General features: G+C 39.4%; 1 long non-coding RNA gene across 1 annotated transcript; it reads left to right on the top strand.

The window, feature by feature from the left end:
• Window positions 1-152: 152 nt before the first annotated feature.
• Window positions 153-27,323, top strand: LOC137298246 (uncharacterized). The gene is made up of 5 exons (XR_010957730.1): window positions 153-214; window positions 12,291-12,487; window positions 24,815-24,954; window positions 25,474-25,517; window positions 26,179-27,323. It is a non-coding gene; the product is annotated as an uncharacterized lncRNA (long non-coding RNA).
• The last annotated feature ends 360 nt before the right edge of the window (window positions 27,324-27,683 follow it).

Genomic DNA, 27,683 nt, shown 5'->3' with positions numbered 1-27,683 from the left:
TGTAATAAGATGTTCGCCTATCAGTGACTGAATGTTGGCGTTTTCGGGACTGTTTCTAAAAAATGTCTTGCTCGAACGCACCACAAGCAAAGCAGAACTGGCATCCGGCTGTCACTCGCTTATATAAAGTCGGCGGTCGCCGACTAGAGGACCATACAAGCCTCGAAGAACCCAACGGTTTTTACATCTCGAGTCCACGCAGCTGGAATTCAAGGTTAGATAATTATGCCTTTACATCATGTCGTCATATTGTCATGTCTATTATTAAGGATGTTAGTTCTCAAGCACACAATGATTGTTCTCTTTCAGTTGATAGACACGATAATGTTTGTACGTATGTCTTAAGTGTAATTAAGTCAAAATGGCAACCTGTAGATGTAGTATATGTACTGGGTTGTCGCCTACAACCTTTACAGTCAGCTTTTTAGTGGAGCGTCCAGTAGATATGCGATGGCTGTTGCCTTCGCCTGGAAGGTTAAAAAAACAAACAATTTCGATAAGCACAGATAAAGAGCAATCAGATCATTTACGGTTTAATTAGTTAATAAGGCACTTCTGGATTGAAATCTGAAACAAATGCTGATTAGCAATTAATGAGTGAATTAAAGGGTTAGTTGTTTGAGGTTTTTTTCCATTTGCATCTACTACCCTCATCCTCCTGAAGTTAGGCAATAGTTAGTAAAGGTGCGTGGTCCTTGATTACAGTTGTTGTGATAAAGTAAATGTACATTGCTTGTCAACTTGTGGGCAAGCAATGATATTATGATTACGTTTCTTATAAGTGGCTACCCAGAATGTGCTGCTCAGATTGATTTTGATATCTGGTTCAAAATAAATTTGAAAAATATTAAATAACAACCTCGAGGTATCATTTGAGAAATGTGTAGTCCCTTCGCCAAGTGAGTTGCAGGCAGCTGCTGTTGTATGCACCACAAACAATTTTCGATTAGGTTCGTGCAAGCACTGGAGAGATCTGAAATTAGTACAAAAAATATTAATTTCCACATACCAATTAAAATATGTAAATATCAGCACCAACAATATCAGATCACTTTGAAATTTTCAGAATGTTTGTCACTGATATGAACATAACCCAGTCCAAAAGGTCTGTCATATCCCGTCCAACAGTCTGTAATGACTATCCCTACCTAGTAGTTATTCCTTTAAGCATTTGTCAAACACATTTGTCCACTTGCATAAAAAAACTTCCCTACTCTCAATAACCCACCCTATAACACACTGGCCCTCCACTACTCTGCCCAGTGATACTGAAGTTTTACTAAACTGTCATTTTCTACCATCGTGCCAGGACCCAATGTCGTGTTCAAACTGGCTCTTGCCACGACTGAAGAGCATACCTCCCTACATTACATGAAACGGTCCGATACAGTTTCCCTATATGTTTCAAGACATCTCATCCTTGTCACAATCAATAGCAGGAAACATTTATTAGTGAGACAAACCAAGCTGGAAACGGAACTTGCAGAAGATGACTGGCCATCGATCCTTTAGTCATGTCAGGACTAAACTGGGGGCGGGGGGGAACATGTGCAAATGATCATCATCATGCTTGATCATCTATGTCTATCATTTTGAGTTCAAAAATGAACACCAATGAAACATAAATAAGCATCCTGAATGTGGGTTGGAATCCTGAATGGAACTCAACCCCCCCCCCCAAACCACCAGAACTCTACAGGTTGTAATCCCAAATGTGAAATGTTACCTTGAACTTCTTTGAACATTACATAATCATAATAAAAACAAGTGTCACAATTTATACTTTCTTGGAATCATAACTACATTACCTCTCATATGTTGATTCAGTCATCTTTCTTGTAGGAAAAAAAAAAAAAAAACACTATCAGAAAAGTGAGCTTTTCAAGAGCTATCAAAGTGTCATGCTTAAACTCAAACTGACTTGTGAGAAAGTTAGATGTAATGGTATCTTAAAGAAACACAACTTTGCAATTAAGGACTGAACTTAGTGCATGATATGTCCTTTCAATGTGATAGTCATCAAACAAATGTCACATGGCATACATCAATTTGATTGGTGTTACACAAGAGGAAAGTTTTGCAAGGACTCTTGCTACATTGATTTTCAGTCTTGAAATGACAAACATTGTAGGGTTTGGGTTTTTCATATTTTTTTTTTTATTTATTTATTTTTTTATACAACTTGTGCGTTTGAAATTTGGTACCCTCTGAGTATTAGGTGGAGCAATTGTTGCTATTTTGTGCTATAGTGGCTTATGTGCTGTCTTGTTACAGCAATCATTTATCCATCTCCCAGTTTTAGGTAGATCTCGTCTGTTGGCATTATTCTTAAAGGTCACATGCAACCAAAAAATCAAACATAATTAAAACACAATATCTCTTATTCATGCAATCTAATATACATTGCTGCTTGTTAAAAAAACAAACAAAATTACAATTGCAATTCAAACGTGCAATATTTTGTATTTGGGCTTACTTCCCTCAAAATGAAGCCCTCGGGAGACCGAACCCAGTCATAGCAGGTGGCTGTGCACTCAAGGGTAACGACTTCCGATTGGCTGATACGCTGAGGGCTCATTGTGTATAGACAAAGATGATCTGTTTCATGGGCCTTTTAGAAGTATGGCTAGTCACAAGAAGGTAAGATTATTTATGGATAACAACTTTCATTGTACTTGATGCATCGTTTCAGTATGGATTCATATACCGTTGTCAAACAAAATCATTTACACTAGAAGTTATCCCTAGAGAATGTATAGAGATGTTAAGTTTTGTAAATACACATTCACTGAATTTGAGTTCACTCAAATCAAAAATCATCTCGGCAGAGATGGTGAACTACTGCGTAACTGGAAAGCGTCATTCGTCCAAGTACAAAGCAGGAGTTTGCACCTGTTTCCGTCAAATCCAGTCATCCGAAAAAAGGGATGTAGTTTGTTTGCAACCCAGACGTAAAAACTTGTCATGTGTACAAGTATCACACCTGCCTGATTACATAATGTGGCAGAGACTGGACTCAGGTGCACGAGTCATAAATCAATTTATTTTGTTTATGGCGTATGGCCTGATAGGTGTTAAGTTCAAATTGCATGTGGTCAATGATTGAAGCTGTGTATTGTATATTGTCTTTAGCTAGCAGGCAGACATACAGGTGTCAATAAACCAAACATTGAGGTTTCTCTGACTGCTTACTTAGTAACAATCAACAAGCTTGATTTGTTTAGGTAAGTGCATACCTAAAGGCATCAGACTCTGCAAAGTTGTGTTTTACATTGCATGTGACCTTTAATCAAGTTTGAATAATCCAGTCTGTCTTGAAACCATCCCATTAGGACTTGTCAGTGCTGCTTGGTTTCCTAAAAGGAAACTGCAGATGTTTCAGTTCTCGATTTCTTTGTATGGCTTTGCCAAAAGATGCCAGAACAAAGATCTTGCTCTCTACTAGTGCCTTCCGATCTGAAAATTTAACTACATGATCAAATTTTGGTTGGTATACACATTTGACAGTATCTAGGAATAGCAAGTACTTGTCAGGAACCCCAGGTAAACCAACTTTCCTCCTGAATCGATACCTACTGCCCACTTGTCTTCCCTCAGCATCTCCAAACTACTGCTGCTGTAACTAGAATCCTGTTTTGTTAACTGGCCACAGCCACAATGGGAAAGGCCTCATGCAAAATTATTTCAATTTGTTGGTCTTGGAAGACATCGCTGATCCCATGGCTTCCTGCTAACAAATAAATGCTTGGTGGGTTAGGTGACTGTGCTGGCAGTTACATACCCGACTTGGGGCGTGGGTCCAAATCCTAATGTGACTTGACCCAACAGAAGTAGTAGGCTGTACTCTATGGAGGTATTGTGATCACAAATGTTATTTTATTGCCATTGAATTTTGTTCCACCATTTTCTCGTTTTGGGGTTATGTTTGATTATTATTTAATTCAATCAGATCTGAATTGTGTATTGGCACAGATTACATTATGGCACTATTAAATTTTATGTACAGTGCAGTGGGCATGGCCATTGTTTTTATTTGTAGTGATTAGTTTGTCAATACTGAAATGATCTGCCCATGCATGTCGTAGGAAGCAACTGACAGAATTGGGGTATCAAGCTTGCCTACTTGCCCTAAAAGGAATGTGACAGTTAATAACCAGGTTGCTTACAATATCATTTTGGTCACGCGTCCTGGGAAGGGAGCTGTTTAGAGGAAATATTTAACAATTTCAGTCTTTCAAATTCATATCAAACACTGAGTTTGCCACGCGATTACTTGACATCCATTTTCTTCAGTATATGTCGAGTTGTCATAGCAAATAAACACATCCATGCCTTTTACCTTTCATCAGTGTTGCATCCACATACTTTCCTTGGTGATGTAAACTTCTGCCAAAATATAAGAAACAGAGCTACATATCTCAAAATGATGATTGTGAAAAGTCAATGTGGGAATTGATAAAAATGCAAAATGTTAAGCCGTCACGTTGAAATAAGTTGTAACATTTTTTTTTGTGTGGAAAAATACTGACCAGCAAAAGAAATGCACCTTGGGCTTCGTCATGTTTTTTTAAATAAGACATAAACATGAATGCTTAGTCGTATGAGATTTCGTTTTTAAAAATTGCATTTCTTTTGCTGTTCAGTATGGATTGAACTAACTTTGTAATCAAAGTGTATGTTGTCAAATGCTATGTTTAGGTTTTAATTTGAATTGTCATTTGTGGACATATCTGTAATTGCTTTGAGGGGCAAGGCAAATTATTCATGGCATAATTTTTTTTTTATACACTTTTTTACTGACGTTTGTCGTACAGTTCAGGAAAGTAGCTGTTGGTTTCTTGTGATACCAGTTGAAGTGATCACCTGATCTTAAAGTAACAGATCACACTTCTTGTGGCATAAGTGATGCAATGAAAGTGTACACAAAGCTTGTGTGGAAACTGGTCCAGGAGAAATATTTAGCCACAAGTTCATTAATTTGGATGGACAATAGCAATTGTGCCAAAGACTGAACTAGTTATATGGCATGATTTGTGTCATGTGCTGCAATACAGGAACACACACTGCCTTTTGTCACTAGTGGTCTTCTAAGTTGTCATATGGATCAGCAGAGGAATGGAGTATTCGCTGAAGTTATTGAACAGTGGAAGATAGTGTGAGCAAACATGAATGTTTTCTTTGTCAAAGTGGAAACAGCTGTAGAAAAGCCTGTATGGCAAGACAGTGACAAAAACATGAACAGTCAAACCCACTTTCTTTGAAAGATTTGATGTCACTTTATTGAAGCAAGTTTTGGTAAAATGGATCACTTGCAACAAAGTCATTGACTTTGGCTCAGATAACCTGTCATAATGGACCAAAACAAATAATTGCCACCAGGATGAAAGAACTCTATCCACATTGTTCCAGTTCATTATACAGGGCTGGCAGATAAAACCTGTATCAACAAAGGCAAGTGGACTTGCCTTTCAAAAGATGTGGACAGACTTGTCTTGATGAAAATCAACAGCAGTGACAGAAGAAACAAGACATTCTTGATCTGCCACAAGTCAAAGTGAAATGCATGAAATAGGACATCAGTTCATTGTATACCTGGACTCTGCAAACCTAGGAATATCTGAAGTACTTCACTGGCCACAAAAACAGCATTGGAACATCACTGTTTACTGAACTCCTTCACTGCCCCTTCGTCTCTGCCATGTACCTGATGATGGGTGTAATCTTTGCCACAGTTGGCAATGCTGAACATGATTCTCCAGAAACAGAACTGATCTCTCACCACTAAGTCCAGCTATTTATACCTATTTAGCCAAAACATGAAAGAGAATAACCGTGTAATGACATGGAGGCCAAGGTGACTATGCAAAGTGTTCAAGCGAGTCCAACAGCTAGGTCATGGCAGTGGTGCTCAACTGTTTGCCAAGACCTGAAATCAGTTATCTGAAAGAATAAATAGAAACAGGATTTCCATCAGTTGTGCAACTCCATTTAAAGTGTTTGAAATGATTTAGGATGTCAAGACTTGCTAAGGTATGGCATTCATTATGTCTTATAACCCATTTTAGACCTCAACACTGTACCTAGCGTATCAGCAAGACCATAGTTGATCATGATACAATGAACAAATACTCACTAAGAACAAAGTCAACTTTCCCAACCTACTGAAGCTAACCAAATTGTCTTTGCATGTATCACTTCATAGTTTATTGTGAGCAGTTTTACATGTCAGAATAGTATTCACACTAGAAACATGCAATTGAATCAGCTGGTTAATATGCAATTCCTCATCCAGGAACTTATCACAAGATAAAGCAGTTATAGAGTAGAGACTTCATTTGAGTATAAAGAATACTCCTGGTTTAAAACTGGTTTAGTTTGTGGATGTAACACTGCAGCCAGGTCGTTGTTACTGGTCAGTTAATCTCTACGTGATTTTCCTTGAAGAAAAAAAAAAAATGCTGAACTTATTTTTGGTTTGCCTACAACTTTTCAGTCTGACAAATGCTTTATTTTAATGTCAGGTGTTTTTTCCCCAACAGGCTGGGCATCAATGTCTAGGGCATATTGATGATGAGCTGTTTTGATACTGAGGATTGGGATTATTGCATTTATTTGCATGATGGAGTTTTAATCTTTTTGACTTTGTTGCCATGCCTTTAAAGAACATACGAGTCTGAAATGAGTTTCATTTTAAAGGTCACATGCAACATAAACAACTTTGCACATTCTGATAACTTTTGGTATGCACTTCCTGAAACAAATCAAAAATGCCAATTCAACCTATAAAGTTAGGAAAAAACCCACAATGAAAAAAGGCCTGTTTGAAATGAAACGATTCACTAATTTCCCCCCAGCGCTGGGTGAGGGAAAGAAGTGGTTTCAGCAGCTAGGCTGCACTGCGCTCATAACGCATATGCAGTGAGTAGGCTCATGGAGCTTGAAACTGTATGCATGCCTACAGTATGAGGTCATGAGCAGTAGTCTATTTACTTGTTTGTGTATACAACCAACATAATCTACTTTTTATATTGAAAAAACCCAAACATGTTACTCATAAGCAGACTGTCGGAAGAAACTCAATGACTGGTTTATAGATGCCTATGTGTGCCTGCCTGTTTGCTTATGACAATATGCAATGCACAACTTGAATCATTTACCACATGCAATTTGAAATTAACACATATCAGGCTTTTAAGCCATAAGCAAAGAGCTGTCTAAGTGTCTGCAAATGAACCAGTGGCCAATAGTAAGGCGTCATTACACTTGATTGCACTCACCAGCTCTGGGTTGGGCATCATGGAGGTAAACCCCAAGTACAAAATACTGCACTTTTGATTGCAATTGTACGCTTATAATTTTGTTTCTTAATCACCGGTGCATTTTATATATCATAAACCACTGATAAGTATTTTAATTGGGGTGCTTTTTTTTGTGTGTGTTGGGGGTGGGGGGGTGGGGGTGTTGCATGTGGTCCAAAGGCTTTTGGGGCTTGCTGAAGTGTTCAGGAACACTTGCAAGAATTCAAAGAAACGTCAAGAAACTGACAGTGAAATTTCAGTACTGGCAGTAAATTTCAAATTGTGAATTTCTGGTTAATGACGTTGCATGCAAGGTACCATAATCTGTTCATACTTTTAGGCAAACATCGGGCAACTTAAAATGGCTGAGTTGTCAAGATTTAAAATAATAGGAATGAGATGTGATCAGCTTCTTGCCTCCTTTAGATATTGTATTAACTTGAAAGAAATTATGTTCAGTGAAATAATCTCGTGAAGCTTGATTCTTAAGCCTTAGCCAACCCAGATATGTCAAGTAGTTTCATGCTGACAGATTAAGTTTACAGGGAGATGAAGGCAGTACCTCACAATGTAGACCTTCCTCACCATGGTATGAGTTCCGACAAATCTCCACTCTACTCTGGATACGTCTGTGGGTCAGCTTGATTAGTTACCTCCCTTTCCTGGCATTACATTCTCACAGTAGCCAATCAACTAAGACCCCCATTACAACCGACCTTGTCAGTGTCAACAAAGGTTATTTGCAGGGACTCAAATTTTGGGGTGAAATAATACAAAATGACAGTTGTGAAAGTTCACAAAAATAAGTACAAGAACTATGTCTTTCAGAGTACCTCTGCATCATTTATATTGCAAAGTTAAATCAGTTAAGTAATCATAGAAGCAAAGGTTATGATTGGTATGCTCAACTTCAGTGTAGAAGCCTGATTTGGAAAAAGCCAGCCAAGTGAAATAAAATCGATAGACGCATCCAGGATATAAAGATTTATTGGGAATATGCCCTGTAGGTATTGAAGATGGTAGACCTTGTCATTTTGATATTACACAATAACTTCATGGGACTGTCAGTGAATGGGCAGTCTTGTACCAGAGCCTGATAGTTATGAATCATGTAGAAACATGAAGTACAGGAATAACATTCCGAACAGGCAACTCTTTAACAGGTAACGGCAATAGGTTAGCCAGGTGCAGTGTATGTCAAGTTTGACCAGTTGAAGCCTGTCAGCAACATTTTTTTACACATGTAAAATGACTGTCCATTTAGCACAAAGAAAGTAAAGCCTTTTGCATCTCATAAGAGGGCCGATACAGGCAAGTTTTTCTATGTAATAATTCCCCCAGACAAGGGAACTTCTGATCTAAATAGTTGATCACAAGTGAATTGTAATGGCCTTGCTGAAATTTTGGCAATGATAGGTTTGTTCTGTTTGCCATGCTGCATTTGAAAACTTGAAGCCTCTCAATTTATTTCTGTCCCAGTAAGACTGAATGTAATCAACCTCAACTAAATGGTAACATTGCAGTACAATTGCAACCTTTTTCAGCTAATTACACTGCCATTTAACATTGCCTCCAAACGCTGGTTTTAAAACCATGAATTGACAAAGTTCATCCAGAAAAATCTTTGATCAAAAACTTTATTGAAAATCTTTGTAGTAGTTTCCAGTACATTAAACTGTAGCTACATGTTTTAGACTCTAAACAAAACCACAATGACCTTGAAGTTTTGGGGGACACGATCAGTGACTGATTTCACTCTGACGCCTGTATATTTAGACAGGTGCCCATTGTTTAGGAACAAATCCTGACTTTACTTGAATACTTAACTTAAGACTACTCACATGGAGTGGATGAACTTGTCAAATTTCACATACTGACATGTGCTTGGTGACCTATTGCCTGTTTCACACCAGATTTGGAAAGTGAAAATTAAAAAACCTCAAGGGTTGGATTCATTTCTGGACTAAAAACATGATAAATGTTGCATTAGTAAGTTTAGCTGGCAGTGTTTTGGTTGGTAGATTATGGCTTTATAGCAGGTTAGTGAATGCAACAAAACTATAGAAGCAATGGGTGTAAGCTATTGCCCAGATGAGCATTTAATGAATAATTCACCCAGAAACATTTATAGAAATGATAGACTAATAGTACATACAGTATGGTCAAAGCTGCAATAGTCTTGTTGCAACCAGCTATACTTTTTGGCCTTAACCACACTCCTACATGTGGCAAGAGTCAAATGTAAGGGAAATGACAGACAATGCAATTGTCGCCTGCAACCAGTGATGCCATGCACCATTCCCACAAGCAGGTTTGGACAGCAAGCCCTTTTGCTACTGCTAAAGAAACACAATGGGGCAAAAACAAGTTTTAATTTCACAACTCAGTTATCTACTGGAAAGGGCATTTATGCTTCACATAACATTGCACATAGTTTTAACAAAGTAATGGGGACCTCCCTGTAGGTAGGTCACCCAATGACAGTAAGGTTCCTGTAAGTGTCAACGTTTGATTAACGATCTATTGTAGGCTTAGCATTGTGTATATTTAGTGGATGTCAGCTTACCTTTTCATGAGCCCTATTTAAGGTCCGTGGTAATTATCATGGCTAAAGCTTCTAACAAAATAACAGTTCAATTTCACCAAATAAAGAATTCATTGTCAAAAAAAACAAAAACAACTGACCCAAACATAGCAGAATAAATATAAACCTCACTCATTCAGGACTATTTTTTTGTTAAATACATGCTAATTAATTGCCACAAAATGCAGCCTACTGTAATCTTATTTCACCTACTCTGCTAATAATTCTTCTATTCCACATTAACAAAACCATGGGAAGGCCTCTGAACTTAAATACGGTCAGGGTATTCTGATTAACCCAACTTCTGAGTGTTACTGGCCCTTATGTTTTGTGCACTAACCTTTAACCCTGTAGCTGCCTTAAAACCCATTGGCTCGCTAAGAGTCAGTCAAATCATTGCATCTCTACCATATGCACTTGGAATGCACAACAGCGAAAAAAACCTTGTGCTACAGCAGACTGATCACAGCATGGCAGCGCATACTGCGACAATAAACTAACAGGTAAAAGGATAATTCAAACAATTTTAGTGCCAAAACGGCACTAACAAGTAAAAGTTTATAGACTACAATCAACCTCTTTAAGAAATTCATATTTCCAGTAATTGACACAAAATTTCCCATGAAATTGAAGTTATGAACCCAATAGCATGAAATAGAACACTGTCCTACAGTAGTATATCAAAGAATATTTAGTTTAACAAAATTAGAATTTCACCACTTATGTGACATAACACTATTTTACTTATTAAGCCCGAGAACCACTTCACTGCTCAACACCTGGAACCCTGTGCTGATTGGCTGGCTGTGGCGAGACTAATTAGGGCTATTCACACCCACTATCCCTGGCAAGTTTCGGAGATTACGGGAAACTCTCTCGTCATACAAACAAGTCCTGATTGTTTAATTGTTGTAAAAATATGTTGAAAGAAAGCAGGTGTAAATACATATGTCATATATGTAAGGTTTTACGTAATTTTATTCTACTCTTGGAGACTTTTGGTGGCATGTACATATGTATTTTTCTTAACATGTATTTGTATGCAAGACAAATTTAAACAAATTGTCCCCCTCATATCATTGTGAGGTTAAATTGTTCAAAACATGTGTCAATGGCAGTAAAGAATTTATTAATTTATTAGTTTAATAATCTCTGAAAGAAGCATTTTTGCTCGCACATTCCTAGTGTATACTGAATATTTTGAAGAAAGTACAAATAAGCTAGTCTGTGACTTACATGGAGCAGATTCAGTTTGTCAGTTCGGTTCATCAAGATTTAGCGCAGAAAATATAAATGTATATATATTGTATAATAATATTCCTTGCACATATATAAGACAAGGGTCATGGGATGGGCTGTTAAAGTTCCCAAATAGGAAGTTTTGTATCTAAACTGTTCAATAGTCACTGATTTGTTATGACCAATTGTATCATGAGATACCTGTCACATAGGAAATGACAGGTGATTGAGTGTGGGCTAAATTTCTGAAGAGCTCATTTGCTCACTAGACAGCTTGGATACAGATTGGTCAACGATCTAGCCAATAATCAATCAATATGCTGGATTTCGGCTTTATGAGGGTATGAGTCATTTTTGTAGGACATTATTTCAGGGGAGGAGCCTAAATTGTCACGACTTCTATTTTGTTGGTTGTCCGGTGAGTGGTGCACGATTCTGGGCCCCACTGTTGACTTGAGAGGTTCTCTCTGTATATTGAGAGTGGCTCAATCAGAAGTTGTACAAGAAACCAAGTTCTTCCAGGACATTGTAAACTAATGTTGTGTTTAGACCAGAGTCTAGGAATTATTTGAGAACCTTCGTTTGTGAAAAACTATTCCAAAAATAAAAGGACTTGAACGCCAAACTGGACTTATCCTTGAGTATACCGTCTAGCTACATCATCCCCAGACAGAGTGGAGAAAATAGAGATTGCCAAGGGAGAAAGGTATATCACCCTGACACCCTCAGGTAACGGTACTTTTCTGGCAAAGGACTCTGACGAGAAACTAGCAACCCATTGTGTCCCTGTTGTATAGGAAGCATTTGCCCATATTTCATCCAAATATACAGGCTCGTAACCCTCTGTACATTTCTTTAAAATTGTGCATAAGTAATAATTTCTTACTCGAACAATATTGGACCTCTCACACAGTGCACGTCTATTTTCTGAGCCTTTTTTGTAACAAAAACCAAATTTGTGAAGCAACTTCCATAACTGATATTTTGAAATGACTAAAGAATGATTTGTTTCCATATGCTTTTTCAGAATAAACATGTTTGCATAGCCATGGCATATTCTTTCATATTCTGTCTATACTCGCAAGTTTTGTACTTGGCAGTTCTGTGGGATGGACAGTTCCAGTGTTGGGCATCTTTGGCATATTTCTCAGTGCTATATCTTTTGACAGCTTCCTTGTAGACTGCATCTCGGGCCTACTTCTCTCTACTGTAGGACTTCAAAGTTTATCTGTGGTTTGGATTTTTCATGTCTTGTCTTCACAACCTCCTGTGTTACATCTTTGTGTTTGAGACTATGATCCAGGGTAAAGTCAGGATCTCTGGACAATGCCACAAGGAGGGATCAAGAAAATGATTATATATGAAGGTGAGTTTTGGTGTACCTGAACAAAAGCTTTCAGTGAAAACATGCATGCTCTTCGACACAATCACATTTAACAGCATTGACTAACATAAAAATATAAAGTAACAATATTTTAATATCGGACATGAAATCAATTAACGGTACACAACTATAACAAGTACATATGCCAAATTAGAGACACTTTTTCTGACACCAGTAAGCAAGCACTTAACCATAGCTAAGTTTGTTTCATTAATAACAAGATAATTTAATTTATGATTATGCCAGTTTATAATTAATAAATTTAACAAACATGTGTTTATAGTTAATAAGTTTTACAAACCTCTGCCTAAAATGTTAATAACATATTGAAAAGGTTGTCTCGCCTGAACAAAGATGTCTGTGTAAGAACACAGGTACAGACTGAGACAATGTTCAGGTGGACAAAACAACTATGGAGAACCAATAGAGCCAATCACAGCCAAGAAAGGAATTGTTTGGCACAAGCCAATCAGTGACAGGTAAGTGATACAGGAGATCTGTATACTGATAACAAAAGAGCCAAAATGAATGGTGAGAATTCCTAATTCAGAAAAAGGTGAGATTTAGAAGAATTAATATGGTGGCCAGTGTTAGTAAACAAACAGGACCAGACAGTGACTCACATGTGTGCTAGTACGGAAGCAAATTGTCACTAAGGCAATTTTTAATCTTTATTTAAAACTTGCATTGTTATTAGTTTTTCTATATATACTCATGGAAAAATTTAAGGGAACGCATGAAATAGCCGTGACTTTTAATCTTTGAAACAGTAAGAGAAAAGTTCATACAGATAAAAAGGCTTATGTCAAGTGATGAAAATCAATATCGAGTGTGTCCCCCATGTCTCTGGAGAACTGCTTGGCATCGTCGTGGCATGCTGCGAATGAGTGTACGGATGGTACCATTCGGAATTCTACGCCATTCTTCCTGGAGAGCCACGAAAAGTTCATCCAAATTGTTGGGTTGAACAGGTCTGTCCCGAACATTGCGGCCAAGAACATCCCAAAGATATTCGATGGGGTTAAGATCAGGACTTTTACCCGGCCATTGCAACACCCGGACACCTGCAGCCCTCAGTCTGTCCCGACAAACATGAGCGATGTGAGGGCGGGCATTGTCGTGCTGGAACTTGAACATTCGACCTGCTGTACGCGCAAAAGGGATCACAGTCAGGTTCAAGATCTCATCACGATATCGTACACCTGTTATCCTGCCATCAAGACGCACAAGATCTGTTTTGTGGTTCTAGGGAAACCCGCCCCACACCATAACAGAGCCCCTCCAAAATGATCATGCTGTTTAATGGTGCAGGCACTGTGACGTTCCCCAACGCGTCTCCAAACTCAAATTCGACCATCATTATGGTCAAGTGTGTACCTGCTCTCATTACTAAACATGGTGTTTCTCCATTGACGTACGGTTCTTCCTCCACGGTTCCGTGCCCACTGCAGTCTCAAGCGCTTGTGTTGCTCAGTCATGTTGATTCTAGCCAATGGACTGCGGCTTTTTAGATCAGCCGATTTAAGACGATTACGCACTGTACGTGAACAAATTCTGACGTTTGTTCTTCGCCTGAATTCCGTATTGATTTTGGAGGAGGATTTGAACCTGTCTCGCAGAGCAATAAGGAGTAGGGTCCTGTCATCCCGTGGGGTGGTTTTCTTTTTCCGTCCCCGACCACGCTTCATTTTGACGTCACCAGTCGCTCTATAGAGATTCCAAAGTCTGGATATCACGCTAACAGACTTGTGAAAAGTTGTTGCAACCTGTCCTAATGAGCTTCCACCATTAACCATGCCAGCTGCCTCCCATTTCTGTGCCAAAGTTAAGTATTGTCTCACCATGTTAACAATGTTTTTAACCGTTGTTTGACAGTGCACATACACGTCACATGTAAATCTAAGTGCATGTAACTTTAGGAGCATGTAGTGCACATGCATGGAAAGCATTATGGTGAGTTTGAGGGAACTACTCTTCACGAAAACGATAATACACGACGCTGAAGTTAGTAAACAGAAATATTGAATTGCCCAAAGAAACATGCGTTCCCTTAAATTTTTCCATGAGTATATAATATGTATGAACTAAGATGCCAAACATGTATACCACTTTTTCTCGGTATTATGACGGCTACCACATGGCTACATATTGTTTGTAACTTGCATTTGGCCTATATCAGGGGACAAGACATGTTGGGTGCCATCATTTAACGGCCACATGAGCGCTGAATACGTCCAGTCCATTCACATGTTGCACATCGACATAAAGCTGGTTTCCAGCTAGGGCTGTCTGGTGGTGTTATCAGAAATGACCCCTCAACAGCTTCGATGTCAGGATGCTTTCAAGTCAGGTTTAAATAGATTTCCGGCCTTTCATGCTGCGGGTACTTGTCATAATTCATACATCGACACACACCCCCCCCCGTCATGTGCAACATGTGCAGCGGTCGTCATGTTTCCCACCCTTAAAACCACCCAAAGCCAAGCCCAGTGCACGTGGCAGGGTCCAAAACAGCTCAGATTTGATATCACAAGGAGTAAGTTTAAACATGCCTACACATACACTTACGAATTGAAAGCCAGAATTGCCCATTGGCTTTTGATGTCAAGTGGGCGCCATCCTTTGCTAGCTGTGGTCCCATCCAAATAGCATTGTAACATCTTCAAGCTCCAGTTGGCCTCATCCACCTTCCACTTGTAGACAGAGGCCGTCACGTGCCTTGGTTTTACCCTCGGAAGCTGACTCACTATCACTGCCCTGGAGCCTAGCAATTTCCACTGAGGATAATCCAGATGATCCAGCAAGTCATCAACCAGGCTGCTATCAGATGACAGACACATCCTTCTTTCTTGAAAGAAAACTATGCCCTAAAAAGCTGCATCAAGGGCATCCACCTCTGCTTTTATCCGAGCGACAGTCGCCCCTCCAATCCCACGCACAGAAGTGAGGAAACCATGTGGAGGGGGACAGACTTGAGAAACTCCCAGCTGGCAGCTATGCCCCAGCATGGCAAAGTGGTCTGGCTTTGAAATAGGAGCTTCCAAAAGTGCGCAGGCCATGACTTCAGTGAAGTAAGTCTTCAAGAATGATTTCTAACAATGAGTTCTGTCAGAGAGCATGGTCCAGGGTGTGGAGTCAGGTCACTGAACGACGCCATAAAAATGGACAAGTCTGACGAACAATTCAAATTGTTCAAATTGTTTATTTCAATGGTGATGAAGTGTGGGGGACCTGTATAAAGAGAAGGTCTCTCAGTAATGGAGCAGACACCCACTCATGAGAAAAATATTACATTTAAAAAACGGAAAGACAATATGGCCAAAATATATATATATACCTGGAAATTAATCAAGCAACACCCCAATTTTTTCTATTGGAGCAACTTTGAAGTGTTCTGACAATCAAAATATGCCGGGTTGATATAGTTTGACACTTTTTTATTCAACAGACGATCTCTGACAAACAACTTAAAGGGAAAAAGTATCAAGACTTTGCTTTATTGCAACGAAATCCAAATTCTTAAAACTGTCTTAAATTCATGAAAAAATGGACACAATTTACTATTCATCCAGACGTTGTTGTCAGGTGTATTAACACAAATGTCACATGGAAAGAAAGAACAGTCATCTGAGTCTGCACACCGACTTTCATCAATATCTAGTGTGTCCTCCCTGCGCACGCACCACCGATTCCAGACGCCTCCTCATTCCTTGGATGAGTCTCCGGATCTGATTCTGGGGGATCCTGTTCCACTCCTCATGCAGGGCAGCCGTCAATTCGTTGAGATTATGGACTGGTGGGTCTCTCTGCCTCACACGACGGCCAATAAAGTCCCACAAATGTTCAATGGGGTTGAGGTCAGGGCTCATGGCAGGCCATGGAATTCTGTCAATTGCATTTTGCCGCAAAAAATCATTTACAGCATGCGCCCTGTGAGGTCTAGCATTGTCGTCCATAAATATGGGTCTCGTTGCCAGAGGATGGTTCTCAAAATGAGGTACCACAGCCCTGTCAAGAACCTCCTGTTGGTAACGAACACCGTTAAGGTTGCCACGGATGGTAATGATATCCAACTTGCAGTTCATGGAAATGCACCCCCATACCATAACGGAACCTCCCCCAAAGGCCAGTCTCCTGGATGTTCCGTGGAGCCATTGCTGTGTTCCTCTGCCTCCAGACCCGAGTACGACCGTCCACCATGTGCAGCAAGAACCGGCTCTCATCTGAGAAATGGACCTTCCTCCAAGAGGCAATGTTCCAGTGCAAACGGTCATTACACCAGGCCAGTCGGGCTGCCTTATGGGCTGGAGACAGTCTGGGTCGCTTGATTGGCCTCCTTGCCCGGTATCCTGCAGCTTTCAGACGATTCCGAACAGTCCTGTTCGAGATGGGTCTCCCTGGAAGCCACTCCTGTCTCAACCGAGAGCTCGAGTCGAAGGACCTGCGCCGTACAAGTCTCAGTAAAGCTCTGTCCTCCCGGACTGTGGTCTTCCTGGGTCTTCCTGGTCTAGGCAGGTCTTTCACTTCATTAGTGACCCGGTATTTTTTCAAAAGTTTTGAAATTATGGAATGATGTCGTCCGATTTGAGTCCCGATTTGTCTTAGAGACATACCAGCATTCCTCATGCCGATTATTTGCCAACGAGTGGCCTCTGATAATTTCCTACGTGCCATGACATTGAAATGAATGAAAAACCGAATGCAATCGACAACCTGCGCTTGTAAACACCCCAGGGAAAAAGTGCATTTTTCGAAAGTTGAGGTTAAAGCAATGCACGTGCGCTGTGCAAGCTTCACGCGCGTCATATCAACCCATGAAAAGCTCATGCTGTATGTCAATACATCAAAATTGAATAATCAATCATCAAAATTACTTCGTTAAACTTTGTTAAGTTTTTATGTGTCTTTGAATTTGGTGTTGCTTAATTAATTTCCATATGTATAATATAATCTCATGATTAAATATCGCATGACATTATATCAATATCACAGACATTTAATTCATTAACAGTCACTGTACTAAGTAATGGGATAACTGTCATGGCCGACACCAAAATAAGCACATGGCCATGGTCAGATTCAAAATTTATACAGCCTGTATTTAGAATAACCAGATAGTTGTATTAAGTTAATGTTTTTATATGTTGTAATCAATAGTTAATAAATTTGAATGTTTAATGTTTACTCTATAATGCTATTTAATTTAACCCATGCCTAACCTAATTTATGATGAATTATTGAAGATTGACTCACCTGTATAAAGAGAAGGTCTCAGTAAAGGAGCAGGCACCCACTGACAGGCAACACACAAGTGAGCAAATATAAAGGACCACCAGGGCCAATGAAAAAATTTGGCATAAGAAGCCAATCAAAGACGGTTAAATACTAAAAAGGAAGTAAGGATATGGATGGAAAAGAATGGAAGTGACTTGGGATGATTTCCAATTCAGAAACTGGGTTTTTTAGAAAATTCAAGATGGTGACCAGTGTTAGTAAACATGAAAATTAAATGGATGACGTGGGTGTTATTACAGCACCCAATTGACACTTAAGGTAATTTTAACTTTCTTTTTGTTTTTAAATATATAAAATATGTATGACCAAACATGCCAACTTTATGCCAAATTTATTTACAAAATATGCCACACTGCTACATGTCGAATAACTTTAGCACAAGTGCCGTGGTGCTCATATCTGAATAATTATATATAGCCTGGGTCATTGACATGTGTTTGTACTAAGCTCTGCATTGAACTCGCAGGATCATTCATGGATTAAGACATGTTGGTAGCTTAAGCCTGACACGACTCGCTCATCTCGTTAAGTTATGGGATAAAACAACCAATCAATGATTGGTGCTTTCAGTTGTAATTGCCGCCACTTTGGTTGGTTTCCATGTCTCACTCAGCAATGCCTACTCCGTGAGTTTCTATCAAAACATCAAAGCCAAGCTTGTGTGTCCACCCCAACAAGTGCCTCTCCAAACACCAATCATGGCACAATTCCAGACAATGTAGTAAGAAGCTATTTTAGGTATGTGATTGTGTTTGTCTTGTATGAGGATAAGAATCACAAAGGCAGTGTCTTTGCTTTCTCTCCAACTGGAATTCAAGACGATACCAAGGCTAAACGCAGCAATAAAACGTTTTATTTCATCCTTCCATACAACATCAACGAAGTACACATCACACAAGCTGGAATTAAAGCCAATTTTTCCGGGCCAGTTTGTAGGCATTGAAAATGTCACCTTCACCTGGTGACATAGTGTCAATGCCTCGGCCGACTGACTTTGTACACCTTGATGCAAGTATTTCACTTGTGTCAAGGGTTACATCACCTACCCAATTTGCAGCTATTTTCTTTATTTTACGCTTTTAGTTTTTATTAGTAGTGTTAGGTGTTTTTGTTTTGAGTTGGTACTGTTTGAGTTTCGTAGTCACCTTCTCTGTTGGTATATTTTTCACGTTAATTTGATGTTTTTGGTTTGGGGTTAGTGTTTTAGGCGAGTTACTTTTGTCCATTTAGTTTGCCATTTATCTCCAGCTTTACGTTCTGTTAGTTTGTTTAATTCAGTTATATGCACCACGCTATTCATGGTTTTTAGCTTTTAAATTCGTCATTTAGGTTTGGGTATGCGGTTTAGTTTTAACATTCTCAGTATTGATGCTTTTAGCTTTAAGGTTATGTCATTTAGGTTATTTTGGTTTGGGTTAGTGATTTAGTGTAGAGAGGACGTAGACTTCTCATTTCAATTTTATGTTATTTTGATTGGAGGTTAATGGTTTAGATTAGAGGGAAACGGTGTTAGCTTTTAATTTCACATTCACCATGATAACCATAGCTCATAAATTCAATATCCAAACAATTGCCATACAGATAACGGACAGATAACTCAAATATGTACTACAAATCATGAAACCTGGAAGGATACAACTTTCATGCCAAAGTCTGATTGTTGTGAAGGCACACTGGAGACAACCTACAGTTTGGGCTTTATCTACTTTCCGCTCTACTTTCCCCCCCCATTGCCCCCTACTTTCCATGATATACTTGTTTCTTACCTTTTGGACTTTGTGAGCTTGCCTTTACCTTTGCTTTTCCCTTTTCCCTTCCCTTCTCCCCCACCACCCCCTACCTTCAGGATGTTGGGGCTGGGGCTGAGGCTGCAGCTTGGGCTGGGTGGAAGAATCTGTTGCAACTGACGCCGATGCACATTCCTCAGCATTTGCTGTACCTGCTGCTTGTTGGATAACACCATGCACAAAAGCTCTCACTAGCAGCCTGTAAGGGAGTCTTCTTAGCGTAGTACCTATTGACAGTCTTTTGGCCATGTGCAACATAGTCACTGGCCATCTTAGGTTTTGCAGCATCACTGGGATGCTGCCTTGAAACTTCAGTCTCCAAAACTTTCCGAACATCCATGGCCATAAATGTCCTACGTTCCTTTTCCAAATTGGTTTTAAGGAAACCTCTTGTCTGATAGCAGGCAAACTCAAGACACATGTTTTCCACTTCAGTGCTGTTCACTCTCCTGAAGAAAGGCAATTTGTCCGGTAGAGCATCTTCAGGCATGTCACCACGTACATATTGGCGGTAATCCCTGAACATGTAGTAATCCTCTTTGGACAAGCTTAGGATGACCAGGAAGCTCGTTGACGTCTTGTGGTCCATGAAAGAAAGTTGGTACCTCCCGGCAACACACCGTGCCTTATTGAAATCTGCCAACTTCATACACGACGCCACTGAAGGTCTTTGGGCATGTCCAAGTTGAATTATCCCACAAGACAAGTACAGCATCACCAGGCGCTGATCGTCCTCAGATGGAAGTTGATCTGCCTTGGCTCGGTCCAGGATGTCCCTCACCTTTTGTCTGGTTGCAGGATCCGTGTACCACTTGAACAACAGAAATGAGTGGCGGTTGTTTGGTTTCATCTCTGAATTCTGTAACAGATTTACGGACCTCTTCGCGTTTATACTGGCTACAGACACCTGTATATGAACAATGCGTAGCACTTGTAAACCTACGCAAATTATCGAAAACCCTTGGGGACATTTGAACATAAGTTTGACAGTAACTGAGAAAGTATTTGACAGCTGACATGTAATATTTAATGCTGTCTGCAGAAACCCCATTTTGTGAAAGGACCGTGTTAAAAATAATGAATTTCATCTATGTGCTCAAATATATCAAAGTTGATACAAGCCATATTACTATTTGGGAAAACATGTTTTTGGATATAATAGAAAAACTAAATATTGGCTCACTTTCAGGGAACCTATCGTATAAGCCAGTGTTTGTAAGATTAGCCCTGACTGTTTTGTTGGTAATTATACAATTACCACTTTTGGTAGACCCAGTTAAACCAGCACTGGTACTCTGCATTGGATTACTAGTTGAAGGAGAGGCTGCAAATGCGTCCTCTCCTTGAATTGTGTTTAAGTACCCTGATGTAATCAGGGATTTGATTTTTGTTGACACTGTATGTGCCACAAAATGTTAATAGAGCCGACATTGTCACAAGCTGTGTAGCAGTATATGACATGCTACGGCGGCGATTTTGGGCGTGTATGGCATGTAGACCAGGAGTAGAACTACCAGGATAACATTGCTTTAAATGCGCGAGGCCTTTGTAATATGTTTTACACTTTTGACAAACGACCGAAATGTTTGTGGAAGGCATACTTTATTATATTGCTGGGACACTTACTTTCTGGGAATGATTGGGCACTACAGAAGGGGGTCTGAATGTCACGCTTGGACAAATTAAGAAATAAACTGCTTATACAATATGTCTATTTAGGGAATAAACCTAGTAATGTTGAGTATCAGTTTGATAAAGTGAGCAACGTAAATGACTGAAAAATGCAGAAATTAAGAACAAACGAGAAGAAATAAAAGTAAAGTTCACTTGCCAATGGTGATTGCCAACGCTGACTGGTAGTGATCCACTAAGAGACTTAGTCTGTGATGATGAAATTGCAATGAAATGCATTCCCTTATATTACCACGTCGTGGTCAGACAACCAGTGGAATGGTTTAGATGAAATTCACGTGGCCAAGCCAGATATTTCTACGGGGGGAGGAAACTGGAAATTGTCCATCTCCATTCCATGCGTGATGTCCATTTGGAGGGCATGAGCATGCCAAAAGGTGTGAATTGCCCATGCCAAAGAAATTTTATACACAAAGTTGAAGTCAGTGGGGCGACAAGGTTTAAAATCACAAAGTAGCGGCATGTCAAAAGGAAGTGACACAAGCTGAGTGATTTATAACAATAAGAGAGCAAGGCAGGTGACGAAATTACATTTGCTGACAAGTAGCATCTCCACAGTACGGAAATGTGAACAGACGAATCATATGCAGCTAATCGGGTAATAATAAGTTTACAGGAAGGTAGAGAAGTACACATATATATGATCAGTCCATGCGGACAGATCTGAAAATAATAAGGGGTGCGGCCACAACAGAGTAATTAAGTGGCCAGCGGCCTTTGTGATAAGTTACAGTTGTCAGAGCATGGCGCCAGCTTGTCTATTTGATGCGCATCATTCTATAATGGAATGTTTATTCGAATGCACAGTATACCTTGGCACATCCACATTTTCAAGGTATTACCGACCCCTTTTACACCTTAGATTTCTGATGGCGGATATTGAAGTAACAGCTGAGGTAAGATGCACACCAGATCCCCCATTTCTATCAGACACATGCACAAGAACAGTTACATAATAATGCGCATTGCCTGATTATATCGCATTCCTCGAATGTCCAGTATAATTTGACAGAGCTGCACATTCAAGGGCTTTCAGATGCGTGTTAAACATTAAATTTTGGATGGTGGATCGTGAAATTATAGCTGCCGCAACACTGACGGGAGACACGTGCCAGATCCCCAACTACTTTACCCGCCATTAGCGCAAATGCATTTGCATAATGGCGCGCATTGCTTGACTCTCAGACGCGACTCGAATGCACATTACACCTTGGCAGAACAGCACTTTCAAGGGCTTTCCACCACAGTAAAAGTTTATATATTAAGACTGCAGGCATTGCTTTTATGGCTTTATTCCAATTCCTTGTAACTTTAGCTCTGTCATGTATATTGATTGCTGTGTCGCACAAATGTCTAATGTTGCACACCAGCATGTTACATATTTCCAGAATCCCACATGAATTACCTTGCAAATGCTACATAGTTGTAAATATTAACAACGCCGGTATAGCCGGTGAACAGATTCATCTAAATTCCGCCAATCTATATCACCTGCAGTATTTGTTGCATTTCGCACATTAATACCCATATAGTTCCACCACTAAATGCGCAACGTGTGCGTTTTATACACTCTCTGACACGCGCTTTAAATAGCTTTCAAACGCAGTATAGAAATGCATTTTCTGAGGTGAATCATAACAGTGGTTGCCATGACATCATGACCGGACTATGGTGGCATGATGACTGCTGTGATATAGAAGAATTAAAGTTCAGCAAAATTACACAAACCATCATGTCGGAGATTCAATCTGGACTGGTTACCAGGGGCAGCATTAGAATCATGGTTTGCAGTTTTGGAGAGAGCGTTGGATCGGGTTTCCAACCATGTATAACATGCATAGATATCACAAAGTAAAAGGCTTCCAAAATACAATGGCACGAGCAACTTCCACCTGAGGCTGGGTGGAAGAAAAGTCTTCCACTGAGACTTCAATGGAAGAAATTCAGACCGCCTAAAATCGCAGAAACCTTGATTGCTCAGCTATAAATTTACGAAAAAAGAAACAGAAAAATTCTATGTGACACGCAAGGGTCCCGCTATCCAACAATGTGCAGGATGCGTGTGCAAGGGAGCCGTGCTGAAATAGGTCATACAATCTGGGTGGTTTCTTTCTGAATTCAGGTACTGTTTTCTTTTTGGCCAGTTTTTTCTGTTGCAGACCCGTGAAGGTCCCGGGGTAAAATAGGCCTTCAGCAGCCCATGCTTGCCATAAAAGGCAACTCGGCTTGTCGTAAGAGGCGACCAACAAGATCAGGTGGGTAGGCTCACTGACTTGGTTGAAACATGTCATCAGATCCCAATTGCGCAGATCGATGCTCATGTTGTTGGTCACTGGACTATCTGGTCCAGACTTGATTATTTACGGACCGCTGCCATATAGCTGGAATATTGCTGAGTGCAGCGTAAAACTAAACTCACTTTCTATTGCAGACTTTCAAATCTTTCTCCTTTTCTTTTTGCCTGAATGTTTTCTTAGCTAATGTCTTTGCATGCCTCCCTTAACATGGAATTTTTTTATTTTCTCATGTTCCTCTTTATCAGTATCATTGCAATGTGTCCTATCAGATTTGTGGGTTTGGGTGGTTGTTTTTAAGACTGATTTTCACCATATCTACAGCTTTTCTCTTCCTCTTGGTACTGGTATGAGCGCTGATATTCAAATCTCTCGCAATATTTATCTGTATATATTTTATCTGGGTATAACCTGTGTTCGCACAAGCAAATGTGATCCACATGATTTGGGGTGTATGAATTTGTGATTGCATGAGTATCTCGGCCATCTGTGAATGTGCAAATATCAGTGTCAGTTAGATTTGCAGCTGCACGTAGTTTAAGTTCCATGGCCTATGTTCCAAAGTACCACTTGATTGCAGGATGTGTTCAGTGGATTTATAAAATGGTCTTAAGAGCTCATGGGAACTTTCAGCATGTTATTATGACCACACAATTTCACAAATCCTAGAAAGATTAAAGCTACTTAGACTTAGAATAGGATAAAAAGATTAAGTACTCTCCCTGTCTGGTCATTGAAGTTTCTCTGGTAGGACACTCCCCATTTTGTTTCTCCTGCATTTCATTGGCTATTGTAGGTTACACCCATTTTTGTCTCAGTCACCAAATGATAATCTTTGTATTGTTTTAGTTAATCTCCAATTCCATTTGTCCATCACTAGGATTTAGACTCCCAACTCACGTTGGCTCTAGCCCTCAGCCCAGAGGGTTATACTGACTGTAGCCACCCCAGTTATTCTTTTTCTTTTCAGGAAAATTGTAATTGGCTTCTTGAGACTTTGGACTCTTTGCTGAGTTAATTCCCCCGAGCACACCAGTTAGATAAGGGATTTCACCACAACCCTAACTTAGACCAACGCCCTTACAACAGTGCACTGCCCCTTGAAATTTGCACTCGAAAACTAAAACATAAAATACTCTATGCAACGGTAATCAAATATCAGACCAACTTTGAGCTTATTTCATAGTTTAGAAAGTTGTGTAACAATCATTAAAAATATTGACACGATTAACTGTTATGAGGGAGAGGTGCAAAGGAAGGAACAGCCAGGTGTTTCTTCCCCAAGTTGTGCCAGTCCTGGATCCTGATATTGAAGGAAGATCCTACTGGAGCTTTACTGGAGGAACGAACTTGCTACAGCTGGAAACCTGGAGTAGCACAGGTCAGGCCTGAGCTTGAGCCATCAGTTGGTTCTTTTAAATGAAATTCTTGAGGTACACATGCATCAATGCTGAAAAACAACAACATGGTAAGAAGTTAGCGCCTAGTTTTTGGGCGGAAGAGTCAATTCTGGGTTACATAGTGGTCAAACAAGACAAGTGTTTTGTTTTTTGTAAATATTTTATTAAATCCCTGACACTTTTAACTATTTTGAATATGTACATTTAAGGCTAAACTGTACCTCAAGGATGTCTCACCAAATACAAAGAACGATGAGCCTCCAAAGGTTTATTCAAACTGATGACAAACAAATTTTAACACTGTTAAAACTCATTTACAGTCGGATGGGTTTGTGTAAAGGATAAGGTATTTTGAAAGATGTCAAATCTTTATTGTGACCACTTGCAAGTCATGCACATTTTTAAATTTCATTTAAGTTTTCTTTCAGTGTCCTTGGTCCCAAATTCACCTTTCCATATGTTTTCCATAATGCAAGTCTTACTCCAAATCATACTTGCAGTGCCTCTAGACACATGAAGACGGCAGATGGTGAAGACAGCAATGGTAAGAATAATCCCTTATCTCCTCTCAAAAAGGGTGTGGTGAAGTAGCTTTGTACTTGAAAAATTGGATTATCACTAAAGATCCCAATTCCCCACTTGGGTTACAATGTGTGAAAACCATATCTGATGTCAGTTGTATTGGATTTTTTTACACTTTGAGCAGTCTGTCATTTTATATTTTCCATGTTACATTAGAAAATATCTACATATCCAGAGGTTCAAAACCCCAATGCCTGGCACAAGTCAGTTTTCATTTTGGGCAATCAAATAATGGTATCTTGCTTTTCCATGAGCTACTGGATAATTTCTGCTTACTTTCAAAATGCATATAAATTTTCATTTCATATCTGCTCAAAATATAGCTATTTAATTTCACAATAATAAAGTTGGGTTATCTTTCTTTGCTATTTCTTTATTTTCAATAAAACGTCAAACATTCATAGCAAGTACCATGTTGATTTATTCTTAATTACATGATAATCATTGTTATAAAAAAACAATTGGGACAATTAAAAAATTTGAACACCTGCATATTGTCTACAACATTCTAGTAGATTATTTGGAAAGCTTATTTCCTACTAAAAATAAATTTGAATTGCTAATTCCGTCACCTGCAAAGTTTGTCAATCAACCCTAAAAGTTTTGCCCCATTTATCTTCTAGATTATCAAAGCCAAGGACATGAAGAAAGCTGTGATCGCATGATGTCTCCCCTACTACTGGATCCATCAGTTTTACAGCCTTCTGGACTTTGCCTGCTTGAAGCTCAACCCATTCCTTGTTTTTTCTTTTCTTTTTTTTTTCCTTCTTGAAGGTAGACAAAGGTGCATGTCAAATTACAAATCACTTTCTTGAAGTTCAAGGGCCAAGAATCTAAACACCCTCGCTTTGAAAGATCAACGTGACATTTTGGGGAAACTACTTGAAATTCGTCAGTGAAGACATTCAAGTGTTCAGTGCCTCTTGTCAAAGTACAGTTGTGCCCCATTTATCAGAACACTTGTTTTTATTGAAATTGTCTGGATAAGCAAATTTTCAGATATTTGAACCACGGGCCATATGTACAAAGAAACATTCAAAGAAACGAACATAGCAGACGTCACACAATCTTTCTTGATTACACATAAATAAATATCAGTGCATACAATGTCTCATACCTGTTCATGCAGTTCTGCTCACTTGCAGAAATCAATCATAGCCTTTTGCACTGGCTGTGTAGAAAAGCAAGAGGACTTTCACCAGTCAGTTTGTCACTGTCAGCATTCACAAGATCACCAGTCATTTGCAACTTGTGCATAGGATCATAATGCATCAGAGTTCCAACAACGTAATCATTTGATTGGACAAAATCCAATCAATTGTCTCTTCACTCACAGCTGTCCAGGCTTGCTTGATCATCCAGATTGATTATAATAACCCACAAATTGACATGCCTCAAAATTAACTTGATGTCACCTTGCTACAAAGAGGTAGGTAATCTTGGTAATTGCGTGTGTAAACACAGGTGCTCAACCATCCGGATATACGAGACAAAAAATGCACATAATTTAGTGTCTTGGTATGTGAAAATGACCATACAATTACGAAAAGCGGATTTCCAGATAGGTCAGTAATTTTACGTGAATTCATTTTCAGGAATTTTCATTCAGAAGGCAAATTTTCACGGATATCTAAGGTTCGCATAAATGGGCATGACTGTATTGATATACCTACTCCCTGTTACTGTGATACAGGCGTTAAGCTTATATGCTTGTGTATCATCTTTTTGTACTGTTAGATACAATTAAAGCTGATGGTAAAAACAAAAATTTAGCCATGTTTTCAGATACTTTTTGTTTAATGAGACCCTGGTCTCGAGGGCATTTTCATGTTTGGCCATGTAATGGCCATAATGAGTTCATTCCAAACTTTGACAGCTGGACAAACAGTATAGTTGATTAAATAGAAGGGAAGTTACCAAAGCAGTTTTGACCAAAACTCAGAATTCATCGCGTTTCCATAGACGTTTTCATGTATTTTCATTAATACATGAAAATGGATTACAGAACATTTGGCTGTGCGGGACTGAGGCAACTGCATACTCGGCGACATACTTAGTATAGACTGTATTGGTTTGCCACATTAGACGGAACAGACTCAGATCATTATCATTAAATGATAATTCGTAC

This window comes from Haliotis asinina, chromosome 10 (genome assembly GCF_037392515.1).
Source record: "Haliotis asinina isolate JCU_RB_2024 chromosome 10, JCU_Hal_asi_v2, whole genome shotgun sequence".
Taxonomy (NCBI): Eukaryota; Metazoa; Mollusca; class Gastropoda; order Lepetellida; family Haliotidae; genus Haliotis; species Haliotis asinina.
This window is presented reverse-complemented; position numbering and strand designations above follow the sequence as displayed.